Below are 24069 nucleotides of genomic sequence, written 5' to 3' on the forward strand. Positions count from 1 at the left end.
TCCTCCATTCTTACCGACACGTTGTTTGATATGTACTAATTTAGAGCTCACCAACTTGTTTACTACTTAATCCTACTTTGAACATTTCCGTACCAAATACTGATCTGAGAAAAACTTCTTAAGGTTCTGTTTTTTTTTAAAAAAAAAGAAGTAACTACGTAAGTAGCACGCTTAATCAAACGTGATCATCTGCGGCAGCTGGAGCAGGAACCGGACTGCTCTGATTTGACTTTCATTGACTTCAGCAAAAAATATAGGAGAATTAGGATTCATTAAATATGTGGCACAGTATCATTTTCAAAGTAGAGTCACGTAGACAAGAAGGATGCTTTGCGAGGAATACATACTACTTTAACTGTGGAAGTCCAGAAAGGCTGGAGTAAAGCAGTAAGAATGATATCAGCTGTGTCCTTATGGCTATAACATGCATGGCAGTCTTCTTTGCTTGTTAAAATCTGGCAAACCTCCTACATGGTCCTGTGAAATATTGACAAATCGAGCAAGATTAATCAATAAAATAACGTGAAGTTTTAGTTTTCTGCCATTTCACCACTAAATATTCGTATCACGACAACAAAGCAATAACACCATAATACCATATCATAATGCACACTTATTTATAACAGTTCAAATTCTGTTGATAGAAATAAAGCTTGTATCTACTAATCCGTCACCTTACAATTATACAGTATATCGAAGTTATGGTTCACATCGATTGTAGTTACAAAAATGGTTCAAATGGCTCTGAGCACTATGCTACTTAACTTCTGAGGTCATCAGTCGCCTAGAACGTAGAACTAATTAAACCCACCTAACCTAAGGACATCACACACATCGATGCCTGAGGCAGGATTCGAACCTGCGACCGTTGCGGTCGCTCATTTCCAGACTGTAGCGCCTAGAACCGCACGGCCATTCCGGCCGGCTGTGTAGTTACGATGAAGGTTACTGGACAGTTACGTATAGCATCCGTCCCTGCTATGGTGGCCGGCCGGGGTGGCCGAGCGGTTGTAGGTGCTACAGTCTGGAACCGCGCGACCGCTACTGTCGCAGGTTCGGATCCTGCCTCGGGCATGGATGTGTGTGATGTCCTTAGGTTAGTTAGGTTTAAGCAGTTCTAAGTTCTAGGGGACTGATGACCGCAGAAGTTAAGTCCCATAGTGTTCACAGCCATTAGAACCATTTTAGCCAGCTATGGTGACTGTGGGCACTTGCCACCGCGCGATATCAACAACGTTAGGCGAGTGTTTGGTAACTTCTTTGTCTCATAACTATCTCGCAGCCGTCCATAGCCCACAAAATGTGGATCGAGCAATGTTCAGTACGCAGGCAGTCCTCACAACAGTGGCCAGTACTGAACTTAGGTGAACAGGGGATGCAGGACAGTATGAGGGACATTCATCAAAAGACAATGACTCAGTCCATGGTCGATTAGATTCTGTATTATCTTGCAGAATGTACAGCTGAACAGATTAGCGCACGTGACCTGCAAACGACGATTTCATTGTTTGAGCATTCCTCCCACACATGAACAACAAAAAACAGTTGCTCTGACCACTATGGGACTTAACATCTGAGGTCATCAGTCCCCTAGAACTTAGAACTACTTAAACCAAACTAACCTAAGGACATCACACATATCCATGCCCGAGGCAGGATTCGAACCTGCGACGGTAGCAGTCGCGCGGTTCCCGACTGAAGCGCCTAGAACCGCTTGGCCACCGCGGCCGGCACGAACAACACCACCAGGCTGTTACTCAACGGTATTATCGCCATCCACGCTTTGAAAAAATAAATAAATAAATAAAATAAACGACGCACCACGAAGGAATTATCCGAATAAGACGAAAATTGGTAATGTGGCACACATGTAGGGACAAGTAACTACAATTTCAGAAAAAGTAGATGATTTTTTCAAGAGAAAGAGCTTCACAAACTAAGCAGGTCCACTTCTGCCCCTTACTCAAGTAGTTGTAATGATTTTTACTGTCATAAACTCCATTAATACGATTTTATGGAATTGTTGTCTAGCGATCCGAGAAAACAGCTTCTTAGGCACCCTATATTAGACGAGTGTGCAGTATACTACAAGTACCATATATGATGATGCACAAAAAGTTGAAAATAGTCTCCCCTTTACACAAGTAAATCATATTTAACGGAATAATTTTTCACGTTACACTGACCATGTTTGTCAACAATGCACATCGGTACATAGCAAGAAAGGCGTATTGTTACTTAGCAAATTCTATACATGCACCCAATTTAATTTAACTCCCGAAAAAGCTATTTCTTGTTTCTGGGAAAGAGAAGGAATGCATATTCCGATTTAATGACCTGTAGATGAAAAAGTCATTACAGAAATGTTACAATCACGGATAGAACAAGTATATTGACGGAAACCTCTCGTGCATTTCACAAAGGTAAGGACACGACGTTAGCTTTAAGTGATCTTGGCAAGAATCGAAGAGGATGGTGGGACAAGGATCTGAATTCCGTTCCTCCACACTGAGATTCACGTCTGTTAATAGTACGCCATTCGCTCCGTCCTTGGTTCTGAAAATTCGCTTTAGATGAAATGTATAAAATCTACTGAAATATTTAGAAATGTTTTTTGTTATTGCATTCCACAGTTCCCAGTTACGCGGCCAGTGTCATTATTATCAACGAAATGGAGTAGAATTTGAGATATAATATTGTGGAAAAATATTAGACGTTTTTTCGTAATGTCATTAGTAACAGAAGCTCAATAATCGCAAGTCAGTGCCAGATAAGATTCTGAAAGGAAAAATGTCTTCGGTATTATGTAGTTCCTTGTACTGAACCGTCCCTAAGGTGGGATAGCTACTGAAACTTATAGACAATCATGATGATTATTTAAATATGTATTGTTCAAATAAAGGTTGGTGCTGTTGCCCACCTACTTTTATCTTATAGTGGCTTACCTATTCTTCTAGAGGGTTCGTATGACAGGAAATTGCCACACCAGCATAAATACGATGTGTAGCACGTCAAGCTACGTCTGGCTATCTGTCAGTCTTCGGGCGAATTCATTCACACTGTCGACTAAACAAAAGCGTTTTGTGTTTTCTTATACTTTGTTGTATTTACATATAACAATCACGTAACTGAAGGGCCCGAAGGAACAACGTTATAACCCTCAACTAAATGCGGAACAGTCTGATCGCGCTGTCTGGCATGGTTTAAGCTACTCTACGTGCTGGTACCAAGTTGTTCCACTTGAACTGCTAGAAGGAATATGTCAGCTGTGTGCATTGTTATGCGTTAACGTATTTACGTTTTGTTCTTGGATGAAAATAGTGTTATGCTACAGGGTCAGCAAGGACGCTCAGCTCAGATATTGATGTCAACAGTGATCAATTTTTTTAAGAAAGTGATAGAGACCCCGCTTACGAAACAAAAATGTCGTCAGATCTTACAATACGCAAGTGTGGTTCAGTATTGTATTGTCATCAGTCTACTCTCAAAACCTTTATCATAACATATGTTAAAATTTTGGTGAGTTCTTTATTGGCACTGAAAATAAAGTTAACGTAGACTAACATATAATGAATGCTTGTTCGTTTTAACTTGTAACAATAAACAATCTATAGTAAATATGTTACAGGGTCAGCATAACACTATTTTTATCTAGTTTTACGTCTCTACAAACGCTTGTTTGTGTTTGTTTTTGGGAAGGAGCCACTGAAAGAGAGGTAAGTAGCAGGATACAGTTAAAAATTAAGACATTTTAAACGTTTCATTACAAAAGAGGTAAAGAGGCAATTGCTGCAACCATAGATAAGAGAATAAAGAGCATATAACTGACCACAGCCAATCAACAAGAAAAAAAGGTTGCTTAGTACAGAGCTCCCATTAACTATTGCTACTTCGAGAGCCTTTAAATCAATACTGGAGAAAATGAGTCTTGTGACTACAGTCAACAAAAATCACATAGTTTCTTTCATGAACATTTTATCTGTTTTGAATAGTACTTCGTTTATGTCAGAAGTTTTGATTTTCCAGTATTCTGTTTTCTGATACGCAAGAAAACGAAATTGGAAACATTTGGTGTTTCAATTCAGTCACAATCATAAATCTGAAATGGTTGCTCTCTAACTCACAATAGGAAAACTGTCATGGTTATATCTCAACATTAATACTTCATTCTTTGTTTTCTTTTAGCGTCTGTAGTATATTACTCTCTGAATTAAGCTAGTAAAAGCCTCATATTGCCTCTCAAAACTTTCCAGGTAATTGTTGATGAAGACTATTATACAGTCTTGCCCTCGGCTGGAAAAATTTCTGTGGATGTTAATGGTGCTAACCATCAATAATGGGAACTAAGTTATAAATAAACATTTTTTAGGACTTATTAACAATTTTCTCACTCATGTGGCAGACTACATAGTTAAAGAAATAGCCTGAGAATTTGTAGGAAAAAAATTACAGATCAGTTCATTGTGATCTACAATCTAGAGATATAACCAAACATATAGCACACAATAACTGAAAACTATATCAGTGTGGGTTAACACTTTACTCTGTCAGCCATTTCATTTGCAGAGGGAGAGGGCTTAAACACATTACACTTTCACATGCATCTGCTGCACCGACTGTAATGTTACGCAGCAAAGGCACGTGGACCAGAATATTTTACGACTGTGTGTCCTGGTGGCAAGTTCTTCCTCTCTGTATTTATCATCTTGATGCTCCAGACACTAGCTAAGATACCGTCCCGGAATCGTTCACAATTTCACTTAAGGTTGGGGAGCATGTACTCAATGAGGACAATAAATATCTGATACAAATCCAAACAAATTCAAAGGCAATGTAGGCTGCACTGTTTGCAACTGGACTGACGACACAAAAGTTGTAACTTATAAACAGTACTTCTTAAACACGCTCTACATGCAGTACACACGAACCTATTTTCCTGCTGGCTAGTCACCCTCTTCGATTGCTAGTATGAAAATCACACATAATGAATGTTCAGAGAGTTGTGATAGTCATTACAGTTTCTCATAACTAACATTTGGTCATTCAACGATGCTCCTAGTTTTTCACGAGTGCAAGTGTAACCGTTTCACGGCGTGAATGATTGTTGATCTCTGAAAAAGATACATAGACAAAAGTATATCTACGTGTAAATTCTAGCTACTCACATTATAAATATCTCTGACTTAGTATGATCACTGACTCTATGTCAAGTCCACAGTAGTTGGTTCCAGAACCATCACGAGGCAGCTGATTGTTATCTCGACAACACGAAACACAAAAGAGGAAATTACACTTTTTATAATATTTCACTGCAGCTGACACTGTCGAAATTGCTGTATTGCGCACAACTTCTACTGTGAAAAATTTGAAAATTTTTCGCGAAAATGCACGAATTATTGCTTCTGCGATCCACGACTCCGGCATTAAACGTGGCATCAATGGACAACCTCACACCAACTCTTTTTTTAAAATTAGGCTGCTTTCCACACTCTAGGGAGAGGCGACTGTCGATACTGTGAGGCAGGCAAAGATATTACGATATATTTACTTCCCATGCAGAAATGTTTTCGAATTCTCGATGAGAACTGCGAAAAAAAAAGAAATCACAGTCCTTGTGGTAATGAAGATGTGTAGGCTGGATATGTGTTCCTACAAATGCCATCTCACCTGATAAATGACTACAATGGCGTATCACTAAAATTACACAAGAGATACAGAACTGTAAAAACATAAACCATGTTAATAGAATTCATTCACGTATGGGAGTATACCTTTAGTATAGCCCATCATAACAAACATAATCATTACAGCATTATTCAGTTTTCTTTTCAATACGACAAGTGAAACAAAATCCAGCTAAGACCTAACAACTTCTATAAAATGTACCGTAATGCAAATAATGCAAATGTTGGGAATAAAGAATATTTGTTGAAGGAAATACCCAAGAAAACATAATCTTAATCAAGTGCCCGAAAAGGAAATTGTAGTTAAAGAAGCACTACACTGGGCACAGTCATGTTACACTTTGCTGATGGTATCTAAGAAAATTATGCAATCACACGTCGGGTCTTGGCCGTCCACATAAGCAAAATTTACACTACTCACATCGATGCACCGTTGGAAGGTCCGTTACACGTAACAAGTTGGGTAGGGCGCCACCTGTTTGCGGGTTCTGACTCAGTGGCAACTGCTACAGTATTCTGCAGTTGCAACATCCGCTCATCAGATGGGCACCTCTGCATCACAGTAGTTCGTGTATGATGTTTACGAAAAACGTGATTGTGCCTCATTAGTGTAGACCTGCGCACAACCTACACATCATATTACTAGCTTACGTCCAGCTGTAGTTACCATTATATTGTATTTAAGTAATTTTTAGGTAAGAACACAAGAAATATAATAGCATAAGAAAATTATCAAATGAGCCTGGGTGCACCACACATCTGAATCATTATACAAAATACAATAATAATTAATCTATATGTCGGAGAAGTAACACCTAAAGTACAAGAATATTGTAAAATATTAAGTGCCAAGTGAACTCCAACGATCTGGCTCCCTCAAAACAACATTTGTATTTGAAACATATCTTATATACTTAAACACAAAATACAAGCAGTAATCAGAGTACCTAGGGCAAGACAAATTTATAAGTACAAACAAAATATCGCCCTATTCACATGTCCTTGTCTAGAAGATATCAAGAAATACTAACGCACTAGTCGTAAGAAAAGCAAAAACCTTCGGAACAAAATATTTGTGAACACTGTATATTTATAGCAGACGAACGTTATAGTCATTATGCCTTTTCACAATGATAGGTCTTAATGTTCTCCAAATGATGGCTGCCCTATTTGCCCATTGCTGTATATGTAATGACGCTACGAAGACGGCTCTCAGTCTTCGACATGCTGCGCCAACGTACTCGTATACATCGTGTCTCCAGATAGCCTCGTACTATCTGCAAGGGTTTCTTAAAAGTAGAGACAGAGTATAACAGGAATGTTGATGCTGCTATTCTTATTGATGTTTTGCATCGACAGACCGTGTTTCGTGTTCGACGATTTGACTTTGCCTTGACAGATGTTGCCGTCCATCCTGGACAAGCTTGGTTAATTGTTGGTACGGTTCGTATAGATGCCACCCTAAGGCCTAATCTTACAGGTCTGGAGAGTTTCCCGCCACTGTATGTTCTAATTTACAGGGACTTTTCAATTACTCAGTCAGAAGTATTGACTCGTAGAGATACATCTAGTAATTTATTTATTGAAAAACCGTCGTGTATAACGACCCACCGCATATCTAAATTGTCTGATGATGATTCTGTACCTATTTTTACTAAAGGTCGTGGAATTAATATGAAATTTAATCTCATTGGAGGTGTAACATTGTACTCGAGCGCTTGATGCTTATAATATGATATGGACCCTTGTACTCATGCTGAAATTTGGTAACTCTTCATTCACATTGCTCATGCGCTTCCGAATTTTAATTAACACATGGGCACCTACAGCATATTTAATGGGCTGAACTAGCCAGTGCTGCGTTGTCCACTGTGTCTGCTCACTTAATCTTTCCATCAGCAGCATTATACCTGTAGCGCAGCCCACAGTAAGAAACATAAATATTCCAACTTTAATCGATTTTCTTATCAATACGACAAGTAAAACAAACAAAATCCACAACAAAAGACCTTCATGTGAGTAATGAAACAAAAAGTCACATATTTGCTTTCAAAACTTTTCCAGGTAATTATTGACGAAGACAGTGCTAACCACTGAAATCTTCAAGATGAAAGGGAGGCGGGAGGGCTTAAAGAGGAGTAGTTGTCACCTTTTCCTGGAAATTCCCTCCCATTTTCGATATATAGCGGGAGTATTAGTCGAGACCTCCAAGAACGTACTTTCATGTGCCTGATTAAGTAGAATTTCATGTGGTTCGATCCTTGATAGTTTGTGTTGTATGCTGTTGATCATTCCTATAAAGTCTTATAAACATTCCTTCCACACGCTGCGTATGTTGTGCTAACATGTTCGACACATATAGTTCATTTCCTTCCTAGTTCTCACTCTTGGGTTAGAGGTAGAGTGATTTTCCTCTGTGTTGTTCACCTGTAGCATCTGTATTCAATTTCTTGAAATAAACTGTGCAGTATTGGCAGTTAAAAGTTGTTTAGTCTAGTATACATTTGTGAAGCAATGATTTCCCACGTTTGATGACAACATCTTGCTATTAGTTCTTCTCAGTCAATATAATTTCACATATTTCGTACAAACATCCAGTACCACCATGATATGTGCGAAATTTCCATGAAATTTAGGAAAAGGATTGAATAAATTTAAAACCACGATATCCTTGATGCCGTTTGGTGTCATTGAGTTCATAGGCACTTGCTGTATTCATATTCTGGCATACATCACAACAGCAAAGAATCCTACGAATCTTTTTACTCACGTAAAAAACTATCCATTCTCTTCTGAGATCCTGTAAAATTTGTGCATCGAAGTCGAACCCTCATTTTGTTCTCTTAGAATATTTGTAAACAATTTCATCACATATGTTTGTATGGGACCCCTTTTATCAGGTTAATTCTGTTTCTTTCCTTCTAAATTAGTGTTTACGGTAATACTTCCCATTACCGGCAGGATCCTGATATGAGCATCTGGTAAACTTTTTCTAGCTTTCAGATCAGTAAATAACACTAAACTAATATACCTGCAAGGCAGCTACCAATCTAGTAAGGCGTCTGTGGAGTAATTTACTTGCAGGAAGAAAAGACAATGTTTTATGGTCCAATTAGCATCTCAGTAACTGTAAATGGCTGTCCACGGTGAATACACAATTTCTGTCTGATTACAGAAGTTGAGCATCATCGGACATGCCCAGTATCTTCTGGGTGACCGCAGGGTATATCATGCACTGCTGACAATTTTCCCTTTGTCTTTATGGCACTGAGGACAGAAGATGAGGCTGGTTAAAGCCCCTGTTCATCAGTCTTTGCTCCAATATCCTGGATCAAATTCCAAATTTCCCTGCAGTCACTCTTGAAATGAGGACTTGTGGCACTGTTGATGGCTATCCATTCGTCTAATAAAGACACTAAGCTCTACGGTCCTGTTGGTGTTACTTAAGAGGACTGGGATAAGTGCCATGTTCTCTCACTTGCTGCGAACTCCCACCATATTTAACACTGCAGGTTCACTGTAGGAAACTTGTTTATACCTTCGCAGAATTCCTATCAGATCCTTCATTACTTCTTGGTTTTCCTGTTCTAGTCTATGTCCACCTTGCCTTCCCATGTCCTCTGATTCTTGCATAACGCTACTGCGTCTGGCTTTGTGTTATTCTATGGCGATTATAATAGGTAAACAATGTAATTTAATTAAATTGATACCTCCAGAATATTTACTCTCCATTAAATTCCCTTGTTTTCTTCTGAACCTCTACACAAACTTTTCCAAATTCAGACAAGCATTCTGCTCCTTAAAGAAATCAGTGCGTAATATTATTGGCAGTCCTGGTGTAGGTACTACTGTCATCAAGATAGAATTCTTCTCCTCCTAGACGTATTTGGATCTTAGTTATATTGTTCTTTACATCAACAGCCCCCCATAACACATGCACCATTCACTGGAAGTCGTGAACAGAAGTACATCCACTGGTAAATTTCATGAACTCATAATAGTGATGTCTCTGAATTAGACTAGTCACTGATTTTGGATCAAGTCCTCATTAGTCCTTTCCACATCATCATGGTGTCATTCACTGTTATCTAGACACTTCCACAAATGAATGTGTTTATCACACTTTTCGTAACTGTGTTGAAATTGCTGTAAAGTACACAACTTCTGTAATGCACTGTTTGACCAGTTTTCAATAAAATGCACTAGTTTCCGAAGTTGCAGGAACCGACTGTATAATTACGTATGGCATCCACTGAAGAGCCCTCACACAACTCCTTTTTACAATTATGATATTCTCTATGGTCTAGAGAGATGTGACTGTTGATACTGTGGTGGGGCAGGAAACGATACTACAGTAGGCTAACATGCTTATTTATTTATATTGGCTGTAAATATGATTGTTTTATTGTAACTGTTCTGGCTCACATTAATAGTCGATATGATATTCTCATTAATTTAAATTATTATTCCAGTACTTGAAACATATTTATTGAGCTATAAGTGTAAAGATAATTTTAATATTCTTGAGGTGTAGCAACCAATCCTAAGAAAGGTTGACAGATAAATGTTAAATTTACTCCAACACAGACAATTGTAAATTAGCTTTTAACTATGCATTAATTATAGTTACACATGTAAGGTAAGTGTACCAACAATTAACATTTCTTATAATTACAGATGCTTTTACTATGGAAAGTACACAGTCAAATTATGCAATAACATAATTAACATTTTAGACAATAATATAAAGGATAGAATTTGCTAACAATAGTTTTGTTAGTTGTCCAATTGGAAACAATAAACGGAACATCAGTGCTTACAATAACAGGAAACTGAACTTAAATTTAGTTATTCAGAACAAGGTAACTGACTTAATACTTTCTGATGCAATAATAATTATTATTGCTGACGCATAATATGCTTTTGTAACAACATCCATATTCACTGTAAATGTGTGATTAGTTCATACAGGTCAACATAATTGAAAATACGGTCAAAGCTATTTGTAATGTTCCAAACTGTTAAATTTTCGAAGTCTTATGACAAAAAATACATCAACTAACACAAAAATCCTGGTAAAATTGAACAAAATCGTTGTGCATCTAGAGATTCAATATAAATGTTAGTGCAGAATGGAATCAGCCTTACTGATTGATCAATGAAATGGATATTGAAATTTTGATCCTTCAATAAAATACTCATAGCTCTAGCACAAAGTAGTGTGGGAGTTCAAAGAAGAAGAAAGAGAGTTGTAATGGTTCCTGATCAAATAAATAATGGTGTTTATATTTTAAATATTGTAACAATGAATTAGCTGCATCATAATTGGTATGACACCTGCTGAATAACTTATTTTCTTGCAAGAAACAATCAAAAAACATTTCAAAATGTATCTGCAACTTTCGATCAACCAGTGATCATTATCAAAGTGCCTTATTGAACTTGCAGCAGATGATGACATTTACACAGTCTGATGAAAACCAATCACAGGTCAAAACATTTGTAAACACTTTTGTGAATGTTGTAAGAAGAAATTAAAAGAATATTATTAGATGATAACTTCCTATTGTCAATATACCCATTTTTCTGAAAACATTATAAGATTACTGAGAAAAGGTAAAATCTGTAGAGGCTGATCCATATGCAATACTATTGACTAGTTCTGGATAAATGTACCCTGTATCAGATCCTTTATCTATTATAGATATAGGACGAAGGGTAATCATGGTGGAGGATGTCAAAACCAATTTTTATGTTGTATTATGTACTTCAGTTTAAGATCCACTCTGATAAGTTCAAATTGATTGATATTCCCACTGTTCCTGACTATTTTCAAAATAAAACGTACTGTTGTCCTTGTAGTTTGTTGGGGACAATAATTTTTGCCGGATGGTGGCTAAATATTACATACAGACGATAAATATACTGCTGGGATATGTTTCCCCTTTGTATTAAGCAAAGTCTTATATTCGATTGTAACTGCTGACTGCAATCATAGAGGTATACATTTTTACTTACGTCCAAAAGAATATTCTCTTAAATATAACACTGAGGGATTGAGTTCATTGTAATCCTTAGGTTCTAGAGATCAGAGTTAATTTTGACATTAATCATGGTGTTGAAATTCTTGTATAATTCATTTCTTCAAGGAAAATATTTATTGATTACGAAAACATTGGAAAGGATATAACACGGTCTGAGAAACAAAATTTGATACAATAGTGTATTGTGGTGCTTAGTAATACAAATATGGTAGTTTTTAATTAATAAATTACTTTTTAAAAATAATTTTGAAACCTATGTTATGCATCTAATTTCTATTTTCATAATTATTACCCAGTAAATGGGCAAAATGATAGCATATTTATTTGTTAGAATATAACCCATTCACAAACCTTTTATGTGAGAGTGTAGGACACTTTCCCATCCATCTTCAGATGTACAGCAAAATATTTCAATTCTACTGTATCCTAATATCGCCAGAAAATACGGAATGGAATCTCTATGAAGAAAAAAGCAGACTAAACACTTCATTTGAGGAGAAAAGAAGCAACAAAGTTGGTGGGTTGGGAATGTACAAATGCAATAAATGAATGTAGGAACATGATGGCATTATACAAATGACAAGCAATAGACGAAGATTGCAATCATTTCAAAAGACTGGCGGCAAAAGCGAAAAGTCTGTAAAAATAAAAGGGATAAATGCAAGATAATTTGTCAAAGGTTAAATGTAATGCCGCCTGTCTCATACCAGTAATGGAAACTGAAAAGTATTGAGAACTTTCCAGTACAAAAGTCTAGTTCCATATGTCAGTGAGGAACTTATATCCTCATGTAACATATTCTTGAACTATTTTAGAAGTGTTAATCTTATTCTGTAGTTTAGTTGCATACTGAATATCGACAGTCGAGTATCAACAGCTGGTTAAGCTGTATCCAGTAGTACAAACAATCTGAACATCCTGATGTTACTTATGTTGTCATGTTGTGCACGTGTCAGTCATAATACCTGATCAATTGCAGTTGTTTTTGAGATGCACACTCACAAAGTTTTAGCGGAAAGGCTTGTACCTTAAGTTTGCATATACCTTCAGCCAATTTATGTTTCTGGTATTTACTCCTTAACTTCAGCGTTTTTCACACCAGAGGTTTCGTACTTAGACATAAGTGTAGTTATCTCTTGTTATAAGAGCTGGGACATTTCAATTTCCTATATAAATCATTGTTTTCTTACGTATGTAAGTTTTTCTATTCTTAGTTCAGTGTTATTTTGGCTATATATGAAATCATAAAATTAAACTCAAATGTTTAATAATAATAATAGACATTTATCTTAAAAACCATACTGTGAATTTCTGATCATTTTATTATTTTCATTATTTTAATGGTTTATTGAAATGGAAGGAAATAATATCTTGACCAGTTGGTGATATTTCACTGTGACGACAGCCCAATATACCTTGTAATAAGCATTTATAATATGGTAATATAGAAATGCTGCATAGGCTTAAAACCATAAAAGTAATTTGTTGGTTTATTGGATATAGGTTCCACACACATATGCATTCATTAGTGGGTTTTGTTTATTGGACAACTGTAAAAGTGAACATATTTGAAGTTCTAACGTATCTAACAAAATGAGGCCTAAAAATAGTTTTTGTTTGTTTCTGTTTTTACCTTGATTTTACATTATACGGTTTTGCAAGTCCATATGTATGGCGTTCTTCACTGATAGCTTCTCATCTGCAAAATAGACGTTGTAAAAGTGAATTTTATCAGTGAGTTAACCCATCTCTCGATTTTTTAAAAACTTTTTCGTGTGACAACATGTTTCATCTACATATTTGTTATTATTTACGTTTGGTTGTGACTGATCCTTCTACTTTTTCGTTCTGAAGGCACTGCACACACATATTAAGTGTACCTTGTGTATTTCCGGTTTTGCGATCAGCTTTTCACTGTGCTAAACGTGGTGTCCACAATGTTGTTGGGTGTCCTAACCTCATTGCTGTTCATTTGTTCCCAAGTGAGTTTGGCATGGAATTTGAATTTTGTTTCCTTTTTATCTCTCTTTTTCTGTCTGTGTCTGTGTGTGTGTGTGTGTGTGTGTGTGTGTGTGTGTGTGTGTTTGTGTGTATGAGTGTAGGTGTTTGTGTAAGCTGCTTTAGCTGTTCGTGATGCGTTTTCTGTGAAGTTCGTTTAATATTTTAAATCGTGTGCCTTTACAGAGAGTAGTTTATTCATTTAAAACTTGTCCGCCTTCTACTTTTGCCTTCTGTATGTGGAAGTTATGTTCTGCTGTTAATTTGTGGTACAAGCTGCGGCTGGGTTTCAGTATTTTTAGGTCTGCTGCTATTGTAGTTGGATGGTGATTATGGGCTATTAGGTGGTCAGCAAATGTTGCTATGGGTGCTGTTACTTTTTGGGCTCTGAAGTGCTCTGGATATCTTCTTTTAAAGTTACTACATGTTGGTCCCATGTATACTGATTGACAAGTGTTGCATTCGAGTTAATATATTCTTGAGCTGTTGAATTTATCTGTAGGTGTCTCCTGTGTTCTGAGATTTTTCTGTGTTGTGTTGTCTGTCCTGTACCCTATTTGAAGTCCCTGTTTTCTCAATACGTTGCCTATTCTGTGGACAATTTTGTTATTGAATGTGAGTATGGGCCATTTCATTTGTGTGTGTGTGTGTGTGTGTTTGTATGTGTGTGTGTTGGTGGCTGTTGTTGCACTGTCACATATCGTATTTGGTTATGGTTTATTTGTTGTGTGGTTCTGTATTGTGTAAGAGTGTGCATGGGTGTGGTGCGTTTGTTCTTTTTCCATTTAAAAATATTTGATTTAACTCCTCTATCATATGGGGTTTGTAGCCATTTTCCTCTGCTGTTAATTTTGTTGTGTTTACGTCAGTGAGTAATTCCGCGTTCTTCTAGGTATCCTGTTCAACCTGTGAAGCATGAACCTGAAGCTTCCTTGTTTGTGTGGCACCAGGTGGTTTGATAGATTGTGAATAGTGATTCTCATGGTTGTTGGTTCCTGAATATCATGAAGTCACGGCTGTTGTTTGTTTTTAAGATGGTGTGATCTAGAAAATTTAGTGTATGGTCTGTTTCTGTTTGCAATGTCAAGAACATTTTTCTGTGGAAATTGTTTATTTCATTGTGTAACACACTCACACACACACACACACACACACACACACACACTTACACACACACATACACACACAGAAGAAGAGAGATAGAAGGAACAAAATTCAAATACACCGCCAAAGAATGAATGAACGCAGGTGGGATTAGGGTGCACAACAACATCATGTACACCACGTTTTACAAAATGATGAGGCGATTGTAAAATCGAAAATACACAAAGCACATTTAAGCCGTGTGTGCAGTGCCCACAGAACAAGAAAGAAAAAGGATCAGTTACAACAAAACGTGAGTAACAACAAATATGTACATGAAACATGTTCTCACACCATAATCACATTTTTAAAAAGTCAAGGGATCGGTGATGTCACTGATAAAATTCACATTTACAGAATTTGGTTTTCATATGAGAAGGTATTAGCGCAAGACATCATACAGAAAGTCCTTAAAACCATACAATGTAAAATCAAGGTAAGAACAGAAATCAAGAAAATCTTTTCCTAAGCCTTATTTTTTTAATATAAGGCACAACCTAAAATATGTTTACTTTTACACTTGTCCAATAAACAAAATTAATGGGTTGGGTAACGAAAAAACAGTGTTTTGCAAAAAATGGTGGAAACTAAGTCCAATAATTTTAATTGCAAGTCTTGAAGAACTACAATCACTGCAAATCCAAAAGATGAATAGTAATTTGTTAGTTTTAAATGTTTATTAAAATGAATATTAGACCTAATTTGTTAACCAGAAAATATACTTTTATGTGTGTTTATTGGGTGTCCAATTCATTACACCTGTGTCTATATTCAGCGAGGTCTGTTCATAGTATATTACTTGTCCACTTATTTTAAGCTGTGTTTTATGGTACAAGACAACATTGTATTTTTTGCCAAATACATTTTTGAAAAATTATGTCTATGATATGGCCTTTTAATATTATTATTAGTAACTGATAATGTATTGTGATTCATTTGACAGAAAATAAGGTAAGTAATGCAATGCCTCAATAAGTATATCGAAAAACCAATTCTGACATCCTACTGCGATGGCCCAAGAAAAATGTGCCCATGTCTCACACCCATCCTCTATATTTTTTGATGTAATCAGAATGCAGTTGCATCAATCTGCAGATTATATTCGGTTTAATGTTGCACAGCTCATCTCCATTATGTCTGAAACTCCAGTGTGAAGAAATTCGTTATGTATTGTTGCCTATGGCGTTCTTGTAAATCAATGTGTAGCATAAACTGGTTTTTGAATAAGAAACAGTTCCAGTGACAAAAAACAAAATTTTGTTATCTATCATTAACTGTTTTAAGTTAAATCTTTTATTACTTGTTTTGTAATAAGCTGCTGAAGGAACATATATGATTAGCTTGTAATAAGCTGCTGAAGGAACATATATGATTAGCTGATCAGAGACTGGCATATCAGAGGGCATGGGAAGGAGTATTGTATGGAACTCTGCCACAAATGTCTTCATGGCAATGTTACATACGCCACTGCTGGCTTTAGGATACAGATTAAGAAAGAAATACTCACAGACATCGTCCATTCTCCAGGAGGAAGATACAGTAAATTTCAATTTAAATTTTCTGTGGCACTTTGAAACGTGCCTTGCATAACGTTGAAGATAATAAAAATGAGGATACTGTGAACTTCAGTTGGATGAACTACGAACGATTTTATTAATTGTATATTTTTGTACATTTTCCTGTGTGAAGTACTAGTGTAAAATTGATGACAAATTTGTTAACAGCGTTTCAGTGGTTGAAAGAGAAGGTAATAGTTAATAAACTGGAGCAGATATTGGGCATACAACAGGTGAAATTGAGAACAATACTGAACTATGAGACTCAGTGACAATGAAGAATATGAATTCAAATTCCTGGATGATGAATCCAGAACTCATAATGAAATAGTCTAATGTTATACTTGTTGATAGCAATAATGTAATTCTGCAGTATTTGAAACAAATGAAGAATGACCTAGATAAAATCACATGCAAATGAAACAAATAAATACTTAAATGGACACAGCCACACATAGTAAGATAACATTCATGAACAGTCTGAAGAATGAAACAGTACTGACACATTTGAAAAACGACCTTATTTGACCAAAGTAAACCATCTATTCTGATTTCATTCAAGAAAATAAGAAACACAATGAAGAGAAAGAAGTGGAGACAGTTCAGTTAAAGCTAATCTTACAGCATCAAAATGTTCGTTAGATTACTGAACCATGTTCAATAATTGAAGTTAGCAGTGTTACAAAAAGTGGTGTGATTAATCAAATTTAGATAGCAAGTTAATATCTGATGTTTGACAACACACTTCTGTTCTTGAAATTAGAGTTAATGAGCTGGATCGATTTGTTAAGGCCAAGTAATTGCAGTAGTGACACTGATTGAAGTTTGATACAAGACAATATTGAGTCTTTAGTACAAGAGAGCTACAGTGATAACTGTTACAGGAACATACTAGCCAATAATTGTGCTACCAACAGGCAGGTGGAAGAGTTTGATCTGAATAGATAGCGTAATATCATAGGTATTATTATATAAATCAATGTTGCATTTTTACGTATTCCTAATGAGTCAGATAAGATTGGTTTCTATTCCAATACATGTGGGTTGGTGCATGAAAATATTTAGCTCATATGAGGAGTTAAAACCAATATTCTCAGGCATTGTCAGTGAATCGAAACTACAAGGTACATAATTTACTAATCTACGATATGTATGCTACGGATCGAGACTGGAATGAAATGAAACCTTTGGAGAAAGAATTTAGGAGGAACAGTAGACTGAAATATAGTATGAGAAGAAGAGATGGAATGAAATTGTAAGCTATTTGAAGAAAGAAGAAGACAAATAGTGTGAGTAATGGAAGAGGAAGAGATTTCATGTTTACTGTCAAGTGTTGACAACGCATGTTTACAAGCAAACTTCGACTGGTGTAGATGGTCAGTGTGTTATTATAAGAAAGTGCGTAATAGCCTGGTAGAGATCCCTTCCAGTGCTCATTTGTAAGAAAACAGCCTATTTATGATGTGTGTGTGTGCTTGTGTGAGTACGCGCACGCGCTTGTGTGTGTGTGTGTGTGTGTGTGTGTGTGTGTGTGTGTGTGTGTGTGTGTGTGTGTGTCTATATGTATGTGTGACCTTCATCAAGCATGAGGAGCGCAATCGTGACTCTGTCAGTGTTTCTCGAACAACATTTCATCTCTGGTAATTTTGTTTTGATTCATTCCATTTTTCAATCGACGAGTGTCCATGAGTTCGACTGCGTGAGCAGTGCTAGTATTGAACTTCCTTGCATATTAAAACTGTGTGCCGGACCGAGACTCGAACTCGGGGCCTCTGCCTTCGAGTCTCTGTGAGGCACACAGTTTTAATCTTCCAGGAAGTTCATACCAGCACACACTCCGCTGCAGAGTGAAAATCTCATTCCAGTGCAAGTATTGTTTCCATGTGGTACTGTTGTCTGTTCTTCCTGTTTATTTTCGAGGAACAGGCGCGGGGACATCTCAAAACTCACCGCTGTGTCATCAGATGCAAGCAACTGGCTGATGTTAGTAACAGCACGCCTGGCACCATGAGCCGTCGCGCGCCTCGTTACGAAATACTGCCGAGCTATCACTGTATAACGCACCACTATATATTTTGCCAACCCAGCAGCGTGCTCGGAAAGCGCTGCTGTCATCAACTGTGATTCTCAGTGATATCACCTCTTCCATATGCGCGGAACGGGCTACGCACTGGACCATCCATGTTGCAAAGTGGTGTGGATCGCCACTACACGCGACCCTGAGGCACTGTGTTTATAAAAACGTGCATGTGGCATACACGTTAAAATAAGACCTCAGTTATGTGTGATGAACTGAGTTCCCGTCAAGCTTTAATAGCGCGGGACATCTACAAATGACCTGAATACCTAAAATAAAATAGTGTCATGTAATTCGCGTACACATTTTGCATACGAGAAATTCTGAGGCATTAAACTTAAGGCATTTATTTTTTACATATAAAAACAAAATTATCTATACCTTATTCTATATACTTCGTTCCTATTCTTACTGAATTTTAACATTTGTGTGACTATTTTTGAAAATCAACACAACTTACACGTACCTTTTTTTACGGTCGATTGTTTCACAAGTAGTCCACAAGACAATAACGTTACTGATTTCCACTTGTTAAGTGGATATGTAATTCATTGGTCTTTTGTTCAAAATGGTTCAAGTGGCTCTGAGAACTATGGGACTTAACTTCTGAGGTCATCAGTCCCCTAGAACTTAGAACTACTTAAACATAACTAACCTAAGGACATCACACACATCCACGCCCGAGGCAGGATTCGAACCGCAGCGGTCGCGCGGTTCCAGACTTTAGCGCCTAGAACCGCTCGGCCACTCTGGCCGGCGGTCTTTTGTTCATGTAAGTACACTGAATAGCCAAAGAAACTGATATACCCGCCTAATACCGTGTACGGTACTTCAGACAAAGCATATCTGCCGCAGCACGACGTGGCATGGACTCGACTAACGTTTGGAGTAATGCTGGAGGGAACTGACACTATGAACCCTGCAGGGCTGTCCATAAATCCGTAAGAGTACGAGTGAGCGACGATCTCTTCTGAACAGTACGTTGCAAGGCATCCCAGAAATGCTCAATAATGTTCGTGTCTGAGTAGTCTCGTGATCAGCGGAAGTGTTTATATCAGAAATGGAGCCACTCTGTAGTAGCCGGCCGGAGTGACCGAGCGGTTCTAGGCGCTACAATCTGGAACCGGGCGACCGCTACGGTCGCAGGTTCGAATCCTGCCTGGGGCATGGATGTGTGACGTCCTTAGCCGCGCGGGATTAGCCGAGTGGTCTGGGGGGCTGCAATCATGGACTGCGCGGCCGGTCCCGGCGGAGGTTCGTGTTCTCTCTCGGGCATGGGTGTGTGTGTTTGTCATTAGAATAATTTAGGTTAAGTAGTGTGTAAGCTTAGGGCATGACGACCTTAGCAGTAAGTCCCATAAGATTTCACACACATTTGAACATTTTTTTGACGTCCTTTGGTTAGTTAGGTTTAAGCAGTTCTAGGTTCTAGGCGACTGATGACCTCAGAAGTTAAGTCCCATAGTTCTCAGAGCCATCTGAACCACACTGTCGTAATCAGGACGTGTGGGGTGTCGCATTGTCCAGCTGGAATTTCCCAACTTCGTAGGAACGCACAATGGACATGAATGAATGCAGGTGATCAGACAGGATGTTTACGTACATATCACCTGTCAGAGTCGCATGTAGACTTATCAGAGGTCCCATATTACTCCAACTATACACGCCCCACACCATTACAGAGCCTTCGCCGTTTGAACAGTACTCTGCTGGTACGCAGTGTCCAGGATTCATGAGATTGTCTCAATATCCGTACACGTCCATCCGCTCGATAGGAGACTTGTCTGACCAGCCAACATGTTTCCAGTTATCAACAAATCAATGTAGATGTTGACGGGCCCAGGCGAAGGGTATAGATTTGTGTTGTAAAGTTATCAAGTCATGAAAGCACATATCGATGATGTTTAGTTCAATGGTTCGCATGCTGACACTTTTTGATGGCTCATCATTGAAATGTGCAGCAATTTGTCGGAGGGCTGTACTTGTGTCACGTTGAACGATTCTCCTCATTCGTAGTTGGTCCCGTTCTTGCAGGATGTTTTTCCGGTCGCAGCGATGTCGGAGATTTGATGTTTTTCCGGATTCCTGATATTCACGGTACACTCGTGAAATGATCGTATGGGAAAATCCCCAATTCATCGCTACCTCGGAGATGCTGTGTCCATCACTCGTGCACCGACTATAACACCGCATTTAAACTCACGTAAATCTTGATAACCTGCCATTGTAGCAGCAGTAACTTATGTAACAACAGGGGCACAGACTTGTCTTGGATAGGCGTTGCCGAACGCGAGCCGTATTCTGCCTGTTTACGTATCTCTGTATTTGAATACGCATACCTATACCATTTTCTTGGCACTTCAGTGTAATAATACTTAATGATTAAAATAATGATAAGTTTTTTTTAAAAAGGATGTGGTGATCTTCCCTAGCAGACAGTGACAGGATTGTTTAAAACAAATGTGGGGAAGAAGGTCTATAAATAATTATTTTTCTATCTTTTCTACACTCAAATATTTTGGTAACTTTACATTTCGTGTAATTTTTCCTTAGGTATCGTTCTTGTGTTTGTGTTTAATAGCTGTGTTCTAATGTAACAACACTTGTCAACTGTCAGTCGCTGATGTGAGATGAATTTTGTTACTGATTTCTGGGAAGTCATTTAACGTGTAGCTTAAAAATAATGTAAGGTGTCCAAATAGTAACTATTTCGTGTTTGGGTAACTTAATAAATGTCTTTTTCTTACAAGCTGACGACGGTTGTTGACGATTCCTGAACATATTGCCGTTGTCACATGATGTCTGCACTGTGTTCCGTACGAGGAGTTGCGATGACGGTTTCAACGGAAATTTAGGAATGATGGACCAGCGAATAAAAGCATATGGAAACTGTTGAATAAATTTCATCGAACAGGCACTGTTGACTAGTCTCGACCAAGTCGGCCTTCCACAGGCGCAGGCGACATTCACGCCGTACGGGAGTCAATCGAACGGTGTCCTAAATCTGTACGGTGTCTTTCACGTCAACTGCAAATTCTGAAGTCAACAGTGTTCAGAATGATGAAATTCACCTAGAAGAAGCGTGCACGCCACTTGCAAGTGTTACACCAACTCCATGACGGAACGCATGGCGGTGTGCATAATTTGTTGGAGTACGTGGAGACATGATTTACTTTCACACGTGTTGTTTAGGGATGAGGCAACCTTACTTGCAAGGTGCAAGCGGACATGTTAGCCGGAAAACAGTCGCATAACAGCTCCAAATTAGTTCCTTGAACATATCACCGACACTCCAAAGACATATTTGTGGTTGGGAGTCACACGGACAAAGATGGATTGACCATTCTTTTTCAGGGAGAAAGCTGCTAATTTTGTTGTTTACTTGGATATGCTGAGAGAATTTCTGCGTCCACAACTAACAAAAGAAGGTATCTTAGACACAGTTGCTCACCATCATGATGGTGCCCCTTGCTACTATGCGATAACGGTCACGGACTACCTAAATGGTGTGTTTTCCAACAAATGGATAGAACGAGGAGGTCGCAGACCATGGGCAGCAAGGTCCCCAGACCATACCCCCTTACACTTTTTGTATGGGGATTTATTAAGTCATCATACTGCACAAGAAAAGTGGCTAACATTGATGAGCTGACAGCTAAAATCCGTGGTGCTGTGTCCCTAATCATACCGAAACACTTGCGAAATATATTTCGTGAAACCGTGCACAGATGGGTAGTGTGCACACGCCATGTTGAAATGAACGAAAGAGGTGTATTTTTTGTGGACACCGTGCACAATAAGTAGATACTTTATTATTTTACTACACTTTTTAACAATGTTTTGAATCGTAATACGCGAAAAATAAAATTTTTAGGCAACGTAAGTACGTAAATGCATTTATTTAAAAACCACAGTAATCTGTTATCGGCAGCAGTGTTTTATTCAATAACAGTAGCATTTGTAATGATCATTTTCAGACTGATACGCCTCCTTGAAGTTAACAAAAGAGGAAAATAAAATCTATAGTTATGATTGGCATCGTCACATGGTATAAAAGCATGATGCAGCTATGGTAAAGACTCATGGCCCGTACTAGAAAGCTGCTAACGACGGCATCACACTTCTTGGCTAGTCATCGGAGCTCATTTCGAAGAGGGAGTCATCACTGAATGCAACAGTATTGCAGTCAGTGAGATTCCAATCGGGGACAGAGGCGAGATACCAACTTGACTGTCACCCTCCATACTGCCCGACGACCAGGAGTCGGGGGCACCATTTCATTTCATAGCAGGACCCCTATGGTTGTAATCCGCGGCACCCTTGCAGCACAGCAGCACGTCGACGATATTCCTCGCCCCGTTTTGTTGTCTTTCTGGAAAAGCCATCCTGCTCTTACATTTCAGCAAGATAATGCCTGTCTGAACACAGCGAGAGTTTCTACTGTTGGCCTTCGTGTTCCCCCCCCCCCCCCCCCCCCCCAGGGGCTCAGCATTCATTTGCTGAGTACGGGCTTGGCGACCCCGGGGTCCTGAGCTGGGGACTGGTCAGCGCCGCCAGTCTCCTGTCACCGTAACCCCGGACATGCTTCAGCGACCACCGCATGGCGCGGCGGTGGAATGTTGTGTGCTGCGGGGAATGGTAATCTTGGCTTGACCGCCTGGATTGCGAGGAAGGTAAACCTCTATAAAAACCCCTCAATCTTACGGTGTGCTGCGCGCCTATAAGATGCACGGCTGTTGGGGTGTAACAGTCGCAAGCGGGCAACCTCTGGGGCACCTGCCGCACCCCAGTTGTATAAGGCTTACCTAGGCACGCGGGGCTCTGTCTAGGTGGACTTCTAGTTCCCTAGCTGCTCGTGGGACCGAGATGGAACCCTCGAACGTTTATTCTTCTCCTGCCAGCGGAAAGGGTGGACCACTGGTGGGTTCTAACACCCAATCCAAGAAGAGGGCTCGTGTAGCCAGTCCACCTGATTCAGGTAGTAGTAACAGAACGCATGCTGCTTCGCAGAATGTGTTTTTCACAATTAAAAGAAAAGATGGGAGTTTTGAAAAACTTTCGCCATTTTATATACAGAAGGGCTTAGAAGATATTGCTGGTACATTAAAATCTGTAAAGCACTTGCGAAATGGCACCTTGTTGGTTGAAACATCTAGCTTCCAGCAAGTCCAGAACCTTCAGAAGGCACAATTTCTTGGGGAGTTTGCGATAGAGACTGAATTTCACAACACCTTGAACTACAGCAAGGGTGTTGTGACTTGCAGAGATCTCGTTGACATTCCCCAAGACGAACTGAAGGCTGGATGGTCCCGGGAAGGAATTGTCGACGTGCAACACATTATGAAACGGGTGGATGGTGCTCTCATACAGACTGACTCATTTATCCTTACATTTAACAGCACCAAATTGCCAGAGCATGTGAAGGCAGGTTTCCTACGTCTCAGTGTACGGCCTTATTACCCCAACCCCATGCGGTGTTTTAAATGCCAACACTTTGGACGCACTACTCTCGGTTGTAGAGGGGAAGCCACTTGCGGGAATTGTGGTAAAGCCGCCCATGAGGGAGT

The sequence above is a fragment of the Schistocerca piceifrons genome, chromosome 1 (genome assembly GCF_021461385.2).
Source record: "Schistocerca piceifrons isolate TAMUIC-IGC-003096 chromosome 1, iqSchPice1.1, whole genome shotgun sequence".
In the NCBI taxonomy this organism is placed as follows: Eukaryota; Metazoa; Arthropoda; class Insecta; order Orthoptera; family Acrididae; genus Schistocerca; species Schistocerca piceifrons.